Genomic DNA, 17,168 nt, shown 5'->3' with positions numbered 1-17,168 from the left:
TGTCTGTCTCTGTGTGCTGTGTGTAGATATAAGCTCTTTCAGTGGGTAAATACGCTTGCTTCCTGAGAGACAAGGGTATTCCTTGCGGCCCCTGGTTTTCACTGTAGGGTATCCTCAGTGTACAGGAGCATGGGCTCCTGAGATCGTGGCCTTTATATGACTTATTTTAAAATTGATTATTAATTTTAAAATTACATTTGCTTCTTTTATTTGTGCTGCTGCGCTCCAGTGGGGAGCCGGCTCTCTCCTTCCATTGTGTGGGTCTGGGGATTGGGCTCAGTCTGTCACATGTAGGGACAAGCACCTTTACCTTGCCAGCCCATAGGTCTCTTGGTTTAAAAGCTTTTCTTCTGCATTAATAAACTGTCAATTAAGGAAATTTAACACAATTGATTCTTAGCATTTACCTTGTAAGGAAGAGTCCCTTGTGCCATTTCTACATCACTGACTCTTCTCAGTGCCCCAGTGACACAGGTGCTGATAAGTGGCTCCCTGCATCTTCTTTACACAGGCTGTGACCTAGTCTTTGGTTGACAGGCCCTGGCTGGCTTGGAGTCCGAATCTGAAAACACCCGGTCTTTCTCTCTCTCTCCACTAACAGACTCTGGCTCTGACTGATCTGGAATTAGCAGACTAGAACTCATATTCAGAAATTTGCAAAATGACAAGCAGCCTTTGGCTGAACCCACATGCCCCAAACCAGGACCTCTACACATTTCCCAGGAAGTCGACTAGGTGAGGTCCCTCAATTTCATCTGCATGGATAAGAATCCTGAGTCCTGGGCTGGAGAGACAGCTCAGTGGTTAAGAGCACTCAGTATTCTCAGTAACCACATGGTGGCTCACAACCATCTGTAACATGATCTGCTGCCCTCTTCTGGCCTGCAGGTGCACATGCAGTCAGAGCACTGAGTACATAATAAATGAATAAATCTTAAAAAAAAAAAATCCTGAGTCCTGTGGCTCAGTTGGTAAAACACACTTAGTATGCATAAAGCCTTGGGTTTAGTCCTTAGTACTAAGCATCTTTTATGTCAGTATGAGATCAGGCCTTAGAGAGAGATATGTATAAGAGAGGAGGAGGAAGGAAGGGAGAGGGGAGGAGAGAGACTAGATCACATCTTTCTAGCACACTCTCTATAAAGAGATAAGGAGACTGGACCCCGAGAAGCCCCCAGGACAGCTTAAGATGCAGGAGCTGAGTGCTTACTGGGCCCACAGGGTGTCTCTTCTGTACTTGGGATCAACTGCTGAAGGTAGGGACTGGGCCGCCAGGGTCATCCTGTGTTTAAAGATCCAGGTAGTGTGCCTACACTCACTCAAGGCTACCTGGAGCCCCCTGGGAGGAGGGTGGGGCCCAGGATGGGCAAGAACACTGCCTCTTCCCCTTACTGCCCACAAAGACATTTTCCCCGAGAGTTTCTGACTACGAGAAGACCAGGCAGCTGTCACTCAAAAGGCCTTATTGCTGTCCTAATGACGGTCCTTTGGGCACCAGGATAGTTGAGATTGTCAATTTAACAGGACCTAGAATTACTCAAAGGACAAGGCCATGAGCATGTCCCTGAGGACTTTTCTAGACTGGGGTTCCTAGTTTTCTAGGCAAGGTTTCTTTGTGTAGCCTTGGTTGATGTGGATTTGCTTTGTAGACCAGGCTGGCCTCGAACTCACAGAGAACTGCCTACTTCTGCCTCCCAAGTGCTGGGATTAAAGGTATGTGCCACCACACCCGGCTGGAAAGCGCCATCTTAATGTGGGCAGCACCACTCCATGAGCTGGGGTCTTGGTTGTCAGAAACGATCATGTGACTTAAGCATCAACAGTCATCTCTGCTTCCTGAAAGCAGTTGCAGTGTGAGTGGCCCCTCATACCCCAGCTACTGTGCCCTCAAACTGTGAGCTGGAAATAATTCTTTCTTTCCTTGAGTTGCTTTTGTTGGGTATTTGTCACAGTAATGAGAAAAGTAACCAATACGGGGACTGGACACCTAGTCCCTTTATATTGCTGGGAGTGAGAAAATGTAACACTCTGTGGGACAGCAGCAGGAGACCTATCTGAGGACAGTTTGCATGTTGGTGAGGTCACAGGAGCTGCACAGGGAAGGAGGGGCACACAGATACCCTGGTCTTGAGTTTTGTTTTGTTTTTTAGATATATAATCTTTTTTAAAAAAAAGATTTATTTATTTATTAAGTATACAGTATTATGCCCACACGTGTGCCTGCACACCAGAAGAGGGCATCATATCACATTATGGATAGTTGTGAGCCACCATGTGGTTGCTGGGAATTGAACTCAGGACCTTTGGAAGAGCAGCCAGTGTGCTCTTAACCTCTGAGCCATCTCTCCAGCCTGGTCTTGAGTTTTGATGTACTAAAGTTGAAAGCGTGATTCAGCTTGGCTGGCTTAGAGAGAGTTCACACCCTACCCTGGCATCTCCAGCAGGGTATCTGTCCATGGCCAGGGGCTTGAAGTGTACCTAGCAACCCATGAAAGTGCCCAGGATCAGAAACTTAGGCAACCAGAACTGTAAACCTGCTCAGGTTACTGCCTAGAACGCTCCCGGGTAGCTGGCCCTAGCAATGCATGTGGGACTGCTTCTGTGATGTACCAATCATAAACTCCCTCTCAGCTGGGGGTTTTGATGACACCTCCCCCCCCCATCTTAATTCTACTAATTTCCCTCCATACATTGTGGGCAAGCACTGTCACCTGAGGGTGTCCATCGACACGCTGTTCTACACTTGTGTCCCTTGTGATTCCTGCTGGGGACATAGAAGGTAAAGTCCAATGTCTCTACCGGAGCCCTTGTCCTTCCTGTCAAGAGTCACCTCCGCATACAGCTCTGTCTGCTCCCAACCCAGGGACAGCGTGGGATGGGGAGTTTAGAAATATTGCTTTCTGCCAGGTGTGGTGGCGCACGCCTTTAATCCCAGCACTCGGGAGGCAGAGGCAGGCCGATCATTGTGAGTTCGAGGCCAGCCTCGTCTATAAAGCAAGTCTAGGACAGCCAAGGCTACACAGAGAAACCTTGTCTTGAAAAACAAACAAACAAAAAAGAAGTATTGCTTTCATAGTGGAGGTACGGACTGGTTTTGAGACAAAGGATGGCAGAGGAGGAAATGTGCTACCCACCTCCTGTAACAGGCTGGCAGAGTGGTGGAGACAGACTAGAGGGATGGATGACAGACAAGGGTGCGCATTTGAGTCATGGCAGGAGATGAAGCAGCAGGGCTTGGGGCCCAGAACAGAGAAGGTGATGGGTGGGAGGGACCAGCCATCCCGAGAAGCCTCAGAGCGCACATTCCCTGGTTCGCAGCTAGTTCCCACCACTCTGCATTGACCTCAGCTTCCCTAACCTCTCATTACCTTTGTCACCTTATGCAAGACCATCCTCCTTTATGAGAAGTAGCTTCCATGCAATTCCGTTCTGTTGCCAGGCCCCGGGCCAACGCCTTGCGGTTTCTATCCGTCAAGAGTCTGAGAATAGGTCAAGGCCAACTCATGCCCCAGACCTCAAATTAATTATTTACCAGATAGACGAGTGATATGTGCATCCCGTCAAAGAGGATCAACTGCTGAGCTTCTTAATACAGTGAATGGTAAATAATTAAATTATGAATGGAGAATTGTATCCAGTCCCAACTTTAGGATGTATGGGTTTAAAGATTATTCCTATTACAGTGTGTGTGTGTGTGTGTGTGTGTGTGTGTGTGTGTGTGTGTGCGCGTGTACACGAGCACATGGACACATGCACTTCCATGTGACAGTCAGAGGACAACAGAGAGTTGGTAATCTCCGGCTGCCATGTGGGTCCCAGGAATTGAGCTCAGGCCCCCCAGTCTTGGCGGCAAGCACCTTTACCTATGGAGCCATCTTTCCAGCCCCGTTAATTGGTTCTGAGATGTAAACTCTAACCCCAGTCATTTACTGACACTGTAAACCTAAAACATTTTATGTTCTCATCGTCTTACTTCCACTGGGAGTGCGGGAGCAGATCCAAGCCATCGTGACCAGCCTGTTAGCAAAAGCCAGTCTTCCCAGCTACTCACGTGACTGAGGCAGGAGGATTGAAAATAGAAATCCAGGTGAGTTCAAGGCCACCCCTAAGAAATAGGATTTTTTTTTTTTTAAGTAAAAAGAAGCTGGGCGGTGGTGGCGCACGCCTTTAATCCCAGCACTTCGGAGGCAGAGGCAGGCGGACCTCTGAGTTTGAGGCTGACCTGGTCTTACAGAGTGAGTTCCAGGACACCCAGGGCTACTAGCAAGCCTCATCCCCGCCCTCACGCCCAAATCCAAACCACTAAAGAGTTTAAGGCCAACAGGCAATTAATAGTCCAAAAATAGTATTCAATTTATGAATTAAAAGTCAGTCAGTGAGTAATCACATTCTGAAAACCATGGCCTAAGAATTCAGAGAATGAGAGAAACTTTCAATTATTAAAAAAAAAAAATCATAAAACCAGTCTTCCTCTTTCTCTTAAAATATTTCAATTATATTTTTACTTTATTTGTGTGTGGTGGTGAGGTGGGTAGTTGGTGGTCATAGCACATATGTGGAGGTCAAGGGACAATTTGTAAGAATCTGGTCTCTCCCTCTTCCATATGCGTCCCGGGCATCCAACCCAGGCCATCAGGCTTGTGGGCAAGTACCTTTCCCTGCTAAGCCATTGTACACTCCCGCCCTGCTTAATTTTTTAAAAATTGCTTTTCTTTCTTTATTTTGTGTGTGTGTGTGTGTGTGTGTGTGTGTGTGTGTGTGTGTGTGTGTGTGTGTGTAGTGGGGGGGGGTACCCGTGTGCTATGATCTGTGTGTGTAGATGTCAGAAGAGTTGGTTCTTTATTCCCACCATGTGAGTCCTGGAGATGAAACTGCATCATCAGGCTTGGCGAGCTGGCCCCCTTTTCTCTTCTCTTAGTCTCATTTTTTTTTCTTTTCTTTTCTTTTTTTTTTTTTTTTTTTTCGAGACAGGGTTTCTCTGTGTAGCCCTGGCTGTCCTGGACTCGCTTTGTAGACCAGGCTGGCCTCAAACTCACAGCGATCCGCCTGCTTCTGTCTTCCAAGTGCTGGTGTGCGCCACTAGGCCTGGCTTCATTTTCTTTTTTGAGTTAAGGGTTTTCCTCTCCCATCTTTTCCCACTTCACTCCTAAGTGGATAATTGGATTATGTTTTCTATGGTGTGTGTGTGTGTGTGTGTGTGTGTGTGTGTGTGTGTGTGTGTGTATTCAAGCACATGGATGGTAGGAACTCAGGACCTCCTGTGTGCCAAGCTCTTCTACTGAACGACAACCTCAAACCATGAATATACCTTGAATAAAGTTTCTGCTTTATGTTTTAATAATTTGCCAAGTGGTGGTGGTGCACAACTTTAATCCCAGCACTTGGGAGGCAGAGGCAGGAGGATCTCTGTGAGTTCGAGGCCAGGCTGGTCTACAGAGTGAGTTCCAGGACAGCCAAGGCTCTGTGTTGAAAAATCAACCAACCAACCCACCAAACAGATATACCATAAAATTCACACTTTTTTCCCCCCGGTTTTTCAAGACAGGGTTTCTTTGTGTAGCCTTCGCTGTCCTAGACTTACTTTGTAGACCAGGCTGGCCCCAAATTCACAGTGATCCACCTGCCTCTGCCTCTCGAGTGCTAGGATTAAAGGCGTGCGCCACTTCGTCTGGCACATCCTTTATTCTTGATATCCTTCCAGAGCCTACCAGCTAGGTGCAGAGATTTAGTCTTTGTGGGTGTCCACCATAACAAGTCTTAAATTTTAGTGTGTATGTGCGTGCTTGCATTTACACGCGTGCACGAGGGAGTAAGAAAGAGAGAGAGAGAGACAGACAGAGATGGGGGGGAGGGGGAGGGAGGCTGGGCCAGCCTCAAATTCCTTATGTAGCAGAAGCTGGCCTGCCTTGAATTCATTATCTTTGTGGCTCCATCCCTCAAGTGCTGGGACAGAGTCATCCCACCCCACCCATCCCCAGATCAGGTCATTTTTCTTGTTAAAGGCTTTATTCAGCTTTCATCCTGTTCCCTTTTCTCTTGAAGCCACTTTGTCTATATAACTGTGACACTATAGAAGTTAGACACACACCCCCCCCCGCCCCCATACATTAGAGTTCAAACCAGCAATTAGCTTCCCTAGCTCCTACTTTTGTTTAAAGATGGGAACTCGGGCTGGAGAGATGGCTCAGTGGTTAAGAGCACTGACTGCTCCTCCAGAGGTCCTGAGTTCAATTGCCAGCAGTGACATGGTGGCTCACAGCCATCTATAATGAGATCTGATGCTCTCTTCTGGCCTGCAGGTATACACGCAGACAGAGCATTACACAAATAATAAATAAATCTTTTTAAAAATTACATTAAAGATGGGAACTCAATATGTAGCCCAGGCTGGCCTTAGCCTCCTGACCCTGCACCTTAGTTCTCAAGTGCTGGGCTGATGGTCATGTACCACTTTGCCAACTCCACTCCTGTCTCGTACAATCATTTTCTCTCCTTTTCTGGGGTGAACTACACATATAACACCTCCGTGAGGAATTCAGGAAAGGGCTAGGCAGAAGGTCTACAGAACACCAGGAAACGCAGGAGTCTGACGCAAGGTTAACCAATCCCTTACTCTAGTCCTCCAGGAAGGCCAAAGTGACTCAGTGGGCTTGCTAGCCTGAGGGATGGTGGTGAGTACTTGATAGGACCCGATGCAGCTTTGGGTACTTCGACGGCATTGCTGAGGAAGTCCATTATGGCTCAACCTGGCTTCTTTCTTCTCTGACTTCAGCAAAAGATTACCTAACCACATTCCACCCTAGTTCCGTAAAGCTTGCCACTGCTAAAAAGAATTTGGGTTTACCCAGGCAGGGTGATGCACATCTTTAATCATAGAACCTGGGAGGCAGGAGCAGGCAGGGGTGGGGCAGAGGCAGGGGCAGGGGCGGGGCAGGGGCAGGGGTGGGGCAGGGGCAGGGGTGGGGCAGGGGCAGGGGCGGGGCAAGGGCAGAAGCAGGGACAGGGGCAGGGGCAGGGGCAGGGGCAGGGGCAGGGGCAGGTGGATCTCTGTGAGTTTGGGGCCAGCTTGGTCAACATAGTGAGTTCTAGGACAGCCAGAGCTACATAGTGAGATCCTGTCTCAAAACAAACAAAGAAACAAAGGACAACATCAAAACAACACCCTGGGGTCTGAGATGACTGAGTTTCACTAATTCTCTCTCCGTGGGCACATCTCACTCAGAGGTTAGAACTTTGCAGCACCCTACCATCCATCACACTAAATCCCCAAGGACCAGTGTGGGCCTCTGTTCCTATCTCTGCTTGTTAAACGGGTGGGCACAATTTACATAGCAACTACCAAAAAGGCCACCGAAACTCAGAGCTTAATCTATCCCTCTACTCTGTCCAGCTTGCATAGGGGACCCAGCTAACAGGGGCGTGCGATGGCACTGGAGGGTTTTTGACCCATATTCCAGATCTCCTTTCTGCTCTGTTTTGTTTTTTTCAAGACAGAGTTTCTCTATATTATCTTGGCCGTCCTAGACTCACTTTGCAGACCGGGCTGGCTTCGAACTCACATCGATCCGCCTGCCTCTGCCTCTGCCTCCCAAGTGCTGGGATTAAAGGCGTGCATCACCACGCCCGGCTTACTTTCTGCTCTTATTACCCAGCAGGGAGAAGGAAGGAGGTCTCCTCTGAAAACCAGGACCCTGCTCCTCTTTGCTCCCTGGAGTGTCTTAGGACATGAACAGTCAACAGCACGGAGGAGGATGGAAGGGCGCTTGGAAGCTGCCAAAGCTACACTGTACATGATGAAATGTTCAAACGTCTCCTAGTATTCACACATCCATCTCCTTCTGGTTCCTGCCAACCATTCAGCGTGGACACTGAGCCTTTCAGTCCTATTTCCGGTACACGGGAGATGCTACTACACTTCCAAATCCCCTGGTGAGGAGGGATCTTTTTATATGGGTCACATGCCAGTTCCCTTAGATGTCATGTTTAGGGTCATCCGACTCATCCCCACACCCTACCCCCCCCACCCCCCCACCCCCCCACTCCCCCCCCCCCCCCCCCCCCGCCTCCCGGCCTCTTCCTAAAATATCTTTAGAGTCACCATGTCCAGATCTGGACGACGGTCTGCTTCTGTGTAGTAGGGCTCCCCATCTCCCTCTGTGGTCTGCTCCTTCCCAGCCCTCACCAAGTGCAACCAAGGGGCAGAGCTTCCCAACCTACAGATGGTTCGTAGCTAGACCACGGCTGAGAAGACATTGAGATCACAGACACGTTCTGCCAAATATACCAGGCGAGCGACACCACACATCTACAACTCACACCCTCTCCCGGTTCTAGAAGAAAGTTCTCACCGTATAAAGCCCAAGGCGACCCCCCCTCCCTGCCACTCAGGTGAGGAGCAGTAACAGTATGAAGGTCTGGCATTGGAAGAATGGGGAAATCCTGTTAAGACCGCATATGTGTTACTCTAGGTACACGAAAGCCTCACAGGGCCCACCAAGAGCGGCAGTAAACCGAAGCCACTTGGCATCTTGGTTTTAATAATATGGTTTAAGTTACAGAATGCCGAATTTCCCTAGGGGCAAATGGCATTCAAACATTGTCTCTCTGGCGCCACCTTGTGTCTGTGAGCGGAATGTGCAAATGGGGCAGCATTTCAGAGCCAGGGTGGAAGTGGTGGGGACCTGGGGGGAGGAGGGGGGTGAGGAGAGGAAGTTCTTTACCAACATTGCTTCACTGATAAATGAAAACGCAGCCTGGAACCAAGATCCCCTTACCACTGTCTCTGTGATACACGGCCGTCATCTGCACACATCTGTCCTCCACTGATGAGCCCGGCAGCAAAGGCCCAGTGCGCACAAACGCGTGTCTGTTTCTTTCATTCACTGAAACATTTCTAAGGGACTTCAGTCATGTGCGACTGGGCCAGGTCACCAACGACAATAAAGAGCAAGCCCAGAGCACTCACTATGGGCCAGGCGCTCTGCTCAGTTCTTTATAACCCACTGAACTCGGCTAGTCTCCCTAAGGATGGTGGCTGTTGCTAGCCCTACCTTATTTTCTTATTTATTTTCATTTGATTTGCGCTGGCGCTTTGCCTGCATGTGTGAGGGAGTCAGATCCTCTAGAACAGGAGTTATTTACAGACACGTGTAATTGTACAGGAATGAGCTGTCACGTGGGTGCTGGGAATTGAACCTGGGTCCTCTGGAAGAGCAACCAGTGTTCTTAACCACTGAGCCATCTTTCCAGCCCCCTTATCTTATTTCAAGGCAACCGAGGTTTAGAGAGGCAGAGTAGTAACTTGTCCCGAGGCACATGAGTGTATTTTGGCAGAAAGATAACTCAAACGAGTCTTCACTGGTTTAGTCTGTTCTCTTAACAGTCATGATGTATCACGCTGAAACTGCCATGCACAGCGTCACTTCCACTGAAGGGTTCAAACCACAAGAGATCCCGAGAGCCCATCCCAAGAGCCCATCCTTGCATTTGCTACCTTTCCCATCTCCACCCATGCTGCGCTCCCCTTGTTCCACTGAACTGACGTCATTTAATACCTGTAGCTCCCACAGTGTGTCTCTCAGACCAGCAGCTTCAGCACCACGACGAACCTACTGACGCTTAGACACGGCTTCTGTAGGTGTGAGCGGCAGAGTAGGCTCCGTCTACGCTATTACATCACAGTAGCAAGAACTAGGAAGCACACACTCAGAAAGTTTAAGATATTGGAAGAAGCTGAAGAAAATATAAACAGAAAGGGATCAGTATGAATGGATCCATATTGTCAAGATGTGGACACTCTCCCAATGGATCTACAGATTCGGTGCCGCCTCTAACAAAATTCCAGTCAGTTTCTTGGCAGAACCTGATAAGTGGATTGTAAAATTCATATGGAAACTCGAGACTATCTGGAAAAGTCCTTGAAAAGAAAAAGTTGGAAGAACCACACTTTCTGGTCCAAATTTTAATATTAAGCTAATGTTCGCTTAGATGTTGTGCAATTAACCGAGGGCAGACGTCAACTCAAGGGGTAGGACTGAGAAATCAGAAGTGAACACTCATATTTATAATCTTTTTTTTTCTTTTTTGAGACAGAGTCTCCCAGAACTGAGGATGGTCTTGGAGCTCTGCCTCTTGCCTGTGAAGAAGTGGCGGAAAGCCTTGCTAGCAGTCTACCCTGACGGCATGCACCAAGTCAGTTCTCCCATAGGCTACGTGGGTATCCAAAGAGGCACCCTTGGATTCGTCTCCATGACATCACTTAGATCCTCTCCAGCCTTCAGTTTTCCCCTGTTTCAACAGACTCATGTCAAGGTTCTTTCCCTTTTATCCTTCCCAACCACTGTTGCCAAAAGTTATGGGAAAATGTCTGTTATCACAAAGTACGACTTTGCCTTTATGCTTGTTTGTCTGACATTAATAACATTAATAACATTAATCTACGTTTCTTTTTGTTAATATCCACCTTTTGTGTCTTTACCCAAACTTGGCTATTATGGAGAAGTCCGCATGTTTAATTATATATAATATAATTGAATTATTTTATATAAATAGTCATAAACTAAGATGGGCTACGAGGAGAGTACTATAAGAAAGCTAAAGTTTCACCTTCCACTATAGCGTATCAATTAATACAGCGCCTACACATGAAAAAGGAAAAGTCCGTAAGGCATATAATTTAAAATATGATGCTGAATATAAAAAGGAATCGTTAAGAGCTGGATGGTTCCTTCAGGGACCTGAGAATGCAACAGGATGAGTGCTAGGGCAGGCAGCCAATGGCCAGGCTGCTTTAAGACTCTGTAGTTTCCCTTCTTCCTTGGCAAGTGATTTTCTCCTTAAGATGATTGATAACCGCATATACCATTTGTCGATGACCTACTACAAACCTACTGTGTGTCAGGCTAAATAGCATCTGTCATGTGTACGTGTTATATCCACAGTAGGAATCTAAACCTGGGAAAGGGCCATAATACTGGATCCTGCAACAGTGACAAAACAGAAGCGGAAAGCCAGGAAGATGGCACAAGCCTCTAATTCCAGAACTTGGAAGGCAGAATTAGGAGGCTCAACACAAGTCCAAGGCCAATCTGTCTGATCTGCACAGCAAGTTCCAGGCCAGCCAGAGGTACACAGGGAACACCGAACACCGCTCCCCTCCTCTTAAATTAGACATTATAAATGATGTGTTACAAAATATCTAGAGCCAATCAGATGGCTCTGTTGGTAAAGATGCTTGCCCTCAAGAGTGGACAGGAAACTTGAGTTGAGTCCCTGAAACACACATTGTGGAAGGAGAGAACTGACACCCACAGTGCTGGTAAAAGCAATGCAACTCCTGGTTCACTGATTTGAAATTGGCCTTCTGTCTGGGTTGCCTTAGGCCAGTGGGAGGCAGAACACAAAAGTGGTCCTTCTGTATAGAATGAAATCCTACGCACATCCACTCGTGTCCACATGGGGGCAGCAGTGCTCACTGTCTTCAGGCCCTAGGTTCAAAGGATGAAGAAATCCCTGACATCAGGTCATCCTGAGATCTGTTTGAACACAGAATACTGAAGATTGCTTAAAACAAGTACAACATCGGCTGATTCTTTAAACTCCAAGGTGGTCTATTCTGCATCGTCACTGGAGACGCAAGGGACCACTCACAATTATCACTTTTAAAGTGCTTAAATTTGGTAACTCACAAATGTGTATTTCCCTTAGTTCGCCAGTCACGTGAAGGGGGCATCAAGCCACTTTATCTGCCCCTCTACAGCACAGTGGTAATATGTAGACACTAAGATTCAACGGTTTTCAACCAGGAGCCAGTGATGGAGGTAAAGATGACACATCAGACTTTAGGGATGGGGGAATATTGTGGGTGTAATTTGAAGAAAAAAAAGAGACATTACTCTATATTGAATTTTATATTTGGAAAATAGCTTATTGGTCCTATAATACAAATACTTAACAAAAGCATAAGGCAGGTTTCTATGCTTAGCAAGCAGAGGTTTGGGTTTAACATGGTGAGCCCTGCCTCTCTTTAGTCAGTCTGTGATGAACACAATGTATTACAGGGCATTAAAAGCTCTCACATTCATCTCTTCCTGTCTGTTTTTACTGTCAGCCCTCCCTCCCATCCCCCGTACCCCCGCCCCATTTTAGGTCCTTGTTTGCCCAGATTTTATTATATACAGTTTTTTTTTCTGAATTCAGGGATACGGCCAAGATCAAGGAGAGAACCCCTGCATCAGATCCCAGAGCTGAGCCAAAACAGAAGGGGTTGTGATCAGAGCCAGCACACATGCATGGGTTTTGTTCATTTGTTTCCTGAGATGCAATTTCACATAGTTCAGACTGTCCTGGAGTTTATTTAGTGTATGGACCAGGCTGGCCTCAAACTCACAGAGATGCACCTGCCTCTGCCTCCTGAGTGGTGGAATTAAAGGCATGAGACACAACACCTAGCCACCTGTGGTTTTTATTTTGTTTTGTTTTGTTTTGTTTTTTGAGACTGGGTTTCTCTGTGTAGCCTTAGCTGTCCTGCTTTGTAGTACAGGCTGGCCTCGAACTCACAGTGATGCACCCGCTTCTGCGTCCCAAGTGCTGGGATTATAGCTGTGCACCACCACGCCTAGATGCCACTGGTGGTTTTAAACAAAGTCTTAGGAACTCGAGACAGAAGGAAACCTCTTTAACAAAAAAGGACATCTACAAAAAAACTTCCACAAATATTATGCTTTAGAATTTATATGATCATAATACAATACAAAAAGACAATTATGTGTGTATGCAATGACAAAAGCAAATAGAAAAAAAATAATCAGTTTACTCAAGTAAAGGCCATACCCAATAGTAAATCTAATGAAACACACACAAGACCTTCATACTGAGAACTACAAAGTATTACTGGGCAAAATTAAAGAAGACCTACACAAATGCAGTAAGAAACCATATTCTTTGGATTAAAACACACAGTCGTGTTAAGGTGATAATTGTCTATAAATTAGTACACAGACTTATCACAACCTAATAAGATTCTAGCATTCTTTTTTGGTGGAAACTAACAAGATGTTTCTAAAATACGTAAAAAAGACAATGCAGAAGACAAAGAATAGCATTTGAGCCATTTTTTTTTTTTATAAAGAAAGCCTACATTTCCAGATTCATTACAAGCTGGATAGGATGGTAAACATCTGGAACCCCAGCAATGTAGGAGGCTAAGGGAGGAGGATCCAAAGTTGGAGGCAGCCTAGATAATTTAGCAGGATCCTGTCTCAAAATAAAAAGGAGCCTCGGGGATAGATGCGTGATACAGCACTTGCCTATCACGTATGAGAGCCTGGCTTCAATGCCCGGTATCACTCTCCAATGTCCTCCCACTCTTCCCACAGGAAACAGAGAGCTGAGCGCTACCCTCCACTCCTGCAAAGGCACACCTCAGCCAGAGACCAGAGCAGAGTAGAGAGAGCAAGGAAACCAAGTTTGACACAGTCTGATGCCAAAGCTGGGCCAAGGACTCCCAGTCACATGGCCGAGGTCCAAGTTTGGGTCTTCTACACACTGGCCACAAAGGCATTGACTTCACATGCCTCAGTTTTTACAGCTGTAAAGTGGGGGTAACAATAATCCCCTTCACAGCTATGGACAGTATGAAAGAAAAATACATGGAAAAGTATTTAGGGCATAAATTTCCATAAGTGGTAACTACCATTGTTATTTTAAGCTTTCTTCTTTACATATTCTATGATCATTTATTTATTTATTTTAATTTTTTTGGTTTCTCGAGACAGGGTTTCTCTGTGTAGCCTTGACTGTCCTGGACTCACTTTCTAGACCAGGCTGGCCTCGAACTCACAGTGATCTGCCTGCCTCTGCCTCCCTAGTGCTGGGATTAAAGGCATGCACCACCACGCCCGGCTCTATGATCATTAAAATAGAGACGTGCCTTAAATATAAAAATATACCATATTTCTGTATAAGAAGACACATTTCAAAAGGAACGTACCCCAATGTCTAGTAAAACCTCCTAAAGAATTTCTTGAGAGTTACTCCCTCCCTGAAGAATTTGCCAAGCCTTCTGTCCATAGGAAGCCTCCTCTATGCGAGCAGAGCCCTCCATCCACCACCTCCCCAGGTGTCTCTTCCCAGAGTCCTCCCTGAATCATGGGCCAGTGTACACATGTCTGCTTTCATCCCCTTTAAAAAAAAAAAAAACAAAGACGTCATGTCTGTAGTGATTGCTGAACTTGCTACAGTGCCTCACCCAATACCTTACATCAGGTCACCCTGAGATCTGTTTGAACACAGAATACTGAAGATGGCTTGAAACAAGTACAGCATCAGCTGACTCTTTAAGCTCCAAGGTGGTCTATTCTGCATTGTCACTGGAGACGCAAGGGACCACTCACAATTATCATTTATCAAGCCTTGTGCCCCGGGCATCACGTGCTTGTGCTCCTTACAACCAACCTTGGACATAGATACAAATGGGGAATGTAGGACTCAGAGAGACAGCCGTTGTCCAGGCTACAGTAGCTAGTAAGTGGTAGAGCCCTGATTGCCACACACACCATCTCAAAGCCCAAGTTACTATAGCACAGGCTTTGAGAAATCTGTACCCACCAGGGCAGGTGTGAGCAAATGTCTTCTCTGTGCTGTCTGCTTTCTTCATTGTCCGATGAGGGAGAGTTAAGTGACCTCCCGGACTTCTCCCAGATCTAAAATGTATGATTTTTTTTTCCCCAATAAGCTGTTCTGTTTGTCTCTAACAGGAGCCTGCGCTAGTTTCTGCTTGGATGCTTCCTCCTCCACAAAGATGCAGGTGCTCTTGGTTTCCAGCACACAAACCCGGGCAGCAGGTCCAGCGAAACCGCCCTCTATAGGACTCAGATTTCCCTGTCTTTAGTTTCGTGGCTTATGGTGGAGTCAACAAGAGGGTAATTTGTGTTTGCATAAAGCCCGAACACAAAGGAAAAGATCGCGGCGTTACTGAGCGTTCAGGAAAGCATGTCCCACACCGAGAGGACGGGGTTCACTTTTCTTAGTTCTTTCATGTTGGCAAATATGCTTCTCACCCACCGCTCACCCCAACGCCAGTGCCCTCTACCTTTCTCACTGCTTTTGGGAGGAAAATGAAGCCCCTGATTTCTCCTTTGTTAAACTAGGATAGGAAAGGGGGTGGAATAAAGGAAGCCGCTCCCCCCGCCCCCCCCCCCCCACTATACAACTTCTGAATTCCCTATCTGTGACCCACAGAAAGAGCCTGAAAGTTCTCCTCCACATCGCCTGACAAAGGAAGATAATCTCTGCTTTCCTTCCTCCCACGCTGGTATCCACTTGCCTTTGATCCTATCCATCCTGTCCTTCTATCCACCCGCCCCCACATCCTCCCATCCAACCCATCCTTTCTATCTACCCATCCTGTATCTTTAGGCTTCCTCTCCTTCTGTGACCCAGCCCAGATTGAAGAGGCGAGCGCACAATATGGACATTATGACCGGGACAAAGCAGCCGCCCCTATCCATGTGAACATCGTAGAAACCGGCAAGTGCGAACTATCAGTTGACAGCCTGGCCAAAGGCGCAACTTGTCTGGTTGCATAAAACGTGATTTTTCCATCCACTGACTGAGAAAACACAAACGTGCACGAAGAGAAACAAGAGGAGAGACTCGTGTCACGCCACTACAAAGAAATGAAGACCTTCAGTCTGCCACATTCCTACTCGACAGCCTCCAGTGGTTTCCCATCACACCTCAGAGGAAAAGCCGGAGTTCCCAAGTTGTTCCAGGAGCTCAGCATGGCCAGGCTGCCCAACGCCGTTCTCGCTGACCACTTAGGTACCTCCCTGACTTATGAACATACCAGGTGCGCCATGGTGCGGGGCCCTCCGGGGAGTGAGCGGTCCTGCTGCCCCAGTATTATTCCCCAGACGTCGGCACATGCTCCGCTGCCTTCTCACCGTCTCCTGTTTTATTGCTTTCTACTCTCATCTTTATTATTATTCGATCCACAGCAATAACTCATCAAACCATAAGGAAGTTGACTTCTCTAGAAAATAACTACTTTAAGTAGCTCTAGGAGACATCTCTAACCCCAAGAGTTAGGAGACAGAGACAGGAGGATTGGGAGTTCAAGACCAGCTTCGGCTACACAGGGAACTTGAAGCCTGTCTGGGCTACGTGAGACCCTGTCTCATTAAAAAAAAAAAAAGAGCAAGCAATAAGCAAGAATTTCCACAAGAACCCTGTTGGTTAGCTCAGCAGTACCTCAAGGTTAAGAATTGTTGAGATGTTTGGCTGGCAGGCTGTAATTTCAGAAATCACTTAATATTAAAACCACTAAACAGTTCTTTTCCCCCAAGGAGGACCAACCTAGGAAGCGAAGTGGACTATCTGACACCCCCCACCCCCATACTAATCGATTTGTTCTAGAGACATTGACTGAGCACATTCTTTATGGAAGGCACCATGCCAGGTTCTGGGGACACAGACAGGGTCCTTGTCCTTAAAGAGGTTACATTCCATCGAATGAAGCAGACTTAAGCAACAAATTACTCATTTTGTTAGCTTCGGTACAACTGTGCTAAGGCACATGGGTGAACGGGCTACAGTGAGCCTATGTTCAGGGGAGAAGTCCTGAGATACACTGGGGAAAACCGGAAAGAAACATTTCAGCTCCACCCAAGAGATGAGTGAAAACGATGTGAAGGAGGAAGGGGCTGGGGGAAAACCCACAGAGGAAAGAACTTGTGGCCTCTGAGCTACACCAAGTTGCTTCTCCCGTAACGTCCTTGTCCCCCCACAGTGCCCTGCCAACAATGGGTTCAGGAACTGAGGATAACAAACAGAAACACACAGAAAGAAAAGTGAGAGTCCACAGGGCTGAGTTCTCCTGAACAGGAAATGTTAAAGAATGTCAACTAGTCCAAGAGACTCCCACGGCACCATGAAAACACAAAGGCGGGGAATAAGTAAGGTGTTAGCAAGAGTTTAGGGTCCTCTACGTTCGGTAGGAAAACCTGTATCTGTTTTTTGCCCACAGCCATCATGAGGATCGCCTTCAGCCTAAAGGCTTAGCCACAGGAAGTGACCACAGCTCCCATGCTCGGGGCAGTTAGGAAGTTGGCCCACCCAACCCCCTAACACTGCAGTAGCTTGATTTCCCCACCACCCCCTATCAACTG

General features: G+C 47.1%; 1 protein-coding gene and 1 long non-coding RNA gene across 3 annotated transcripts in view; one reads left to right on the top strand and one right to left on the bottom strand.

Moving 5' to 3' along the window:
* Positions 1-17,168, bottom strand: part of SHROOM3 (shroom family member 3) — a 297,712-nt gene that overhangs the window by 233,503 nt on the left and 47,041 nt on the right. The gene's annotated exons all lie outside the window — the stretch shown is intronic.
* On the top strand, positions 3,935-10,427 carry LOC311585231. 2 transcript variants are annotated; one of them, XR_014775152.1, is made up of 3 exons: positions 3,935-4,087; positions 7,653-7,786; positions 10,093-10,427. It is a non-coding gene; the product is annotated as an uncharacterized lncRNA (long non-coding RNA). The 2 variants fall into 2 exon arrangements; XR_014775153.1 differs by lacking the exon at positions 10,093-10,427 and adding an exon at positions 8,176-8,295.

The sequence above is a fragment of the Acomys minous genome (genome assembly GCF_964271855.1).
Source record: "Acomys minous genome assembly, chromosome: 15".
Classification (NCBI taxonomy): domain Eukaryota; kingdom Metazoa; phylum Chordata; class Mammalia; order Rodentia; family Muridae; genus Acomys; species Acomys minous.
The sequence above is the reverse complement of the archived record's forward strand: the minus strand, read 5'-3'. Positions and strand labels throughout refer to the sequence as shown.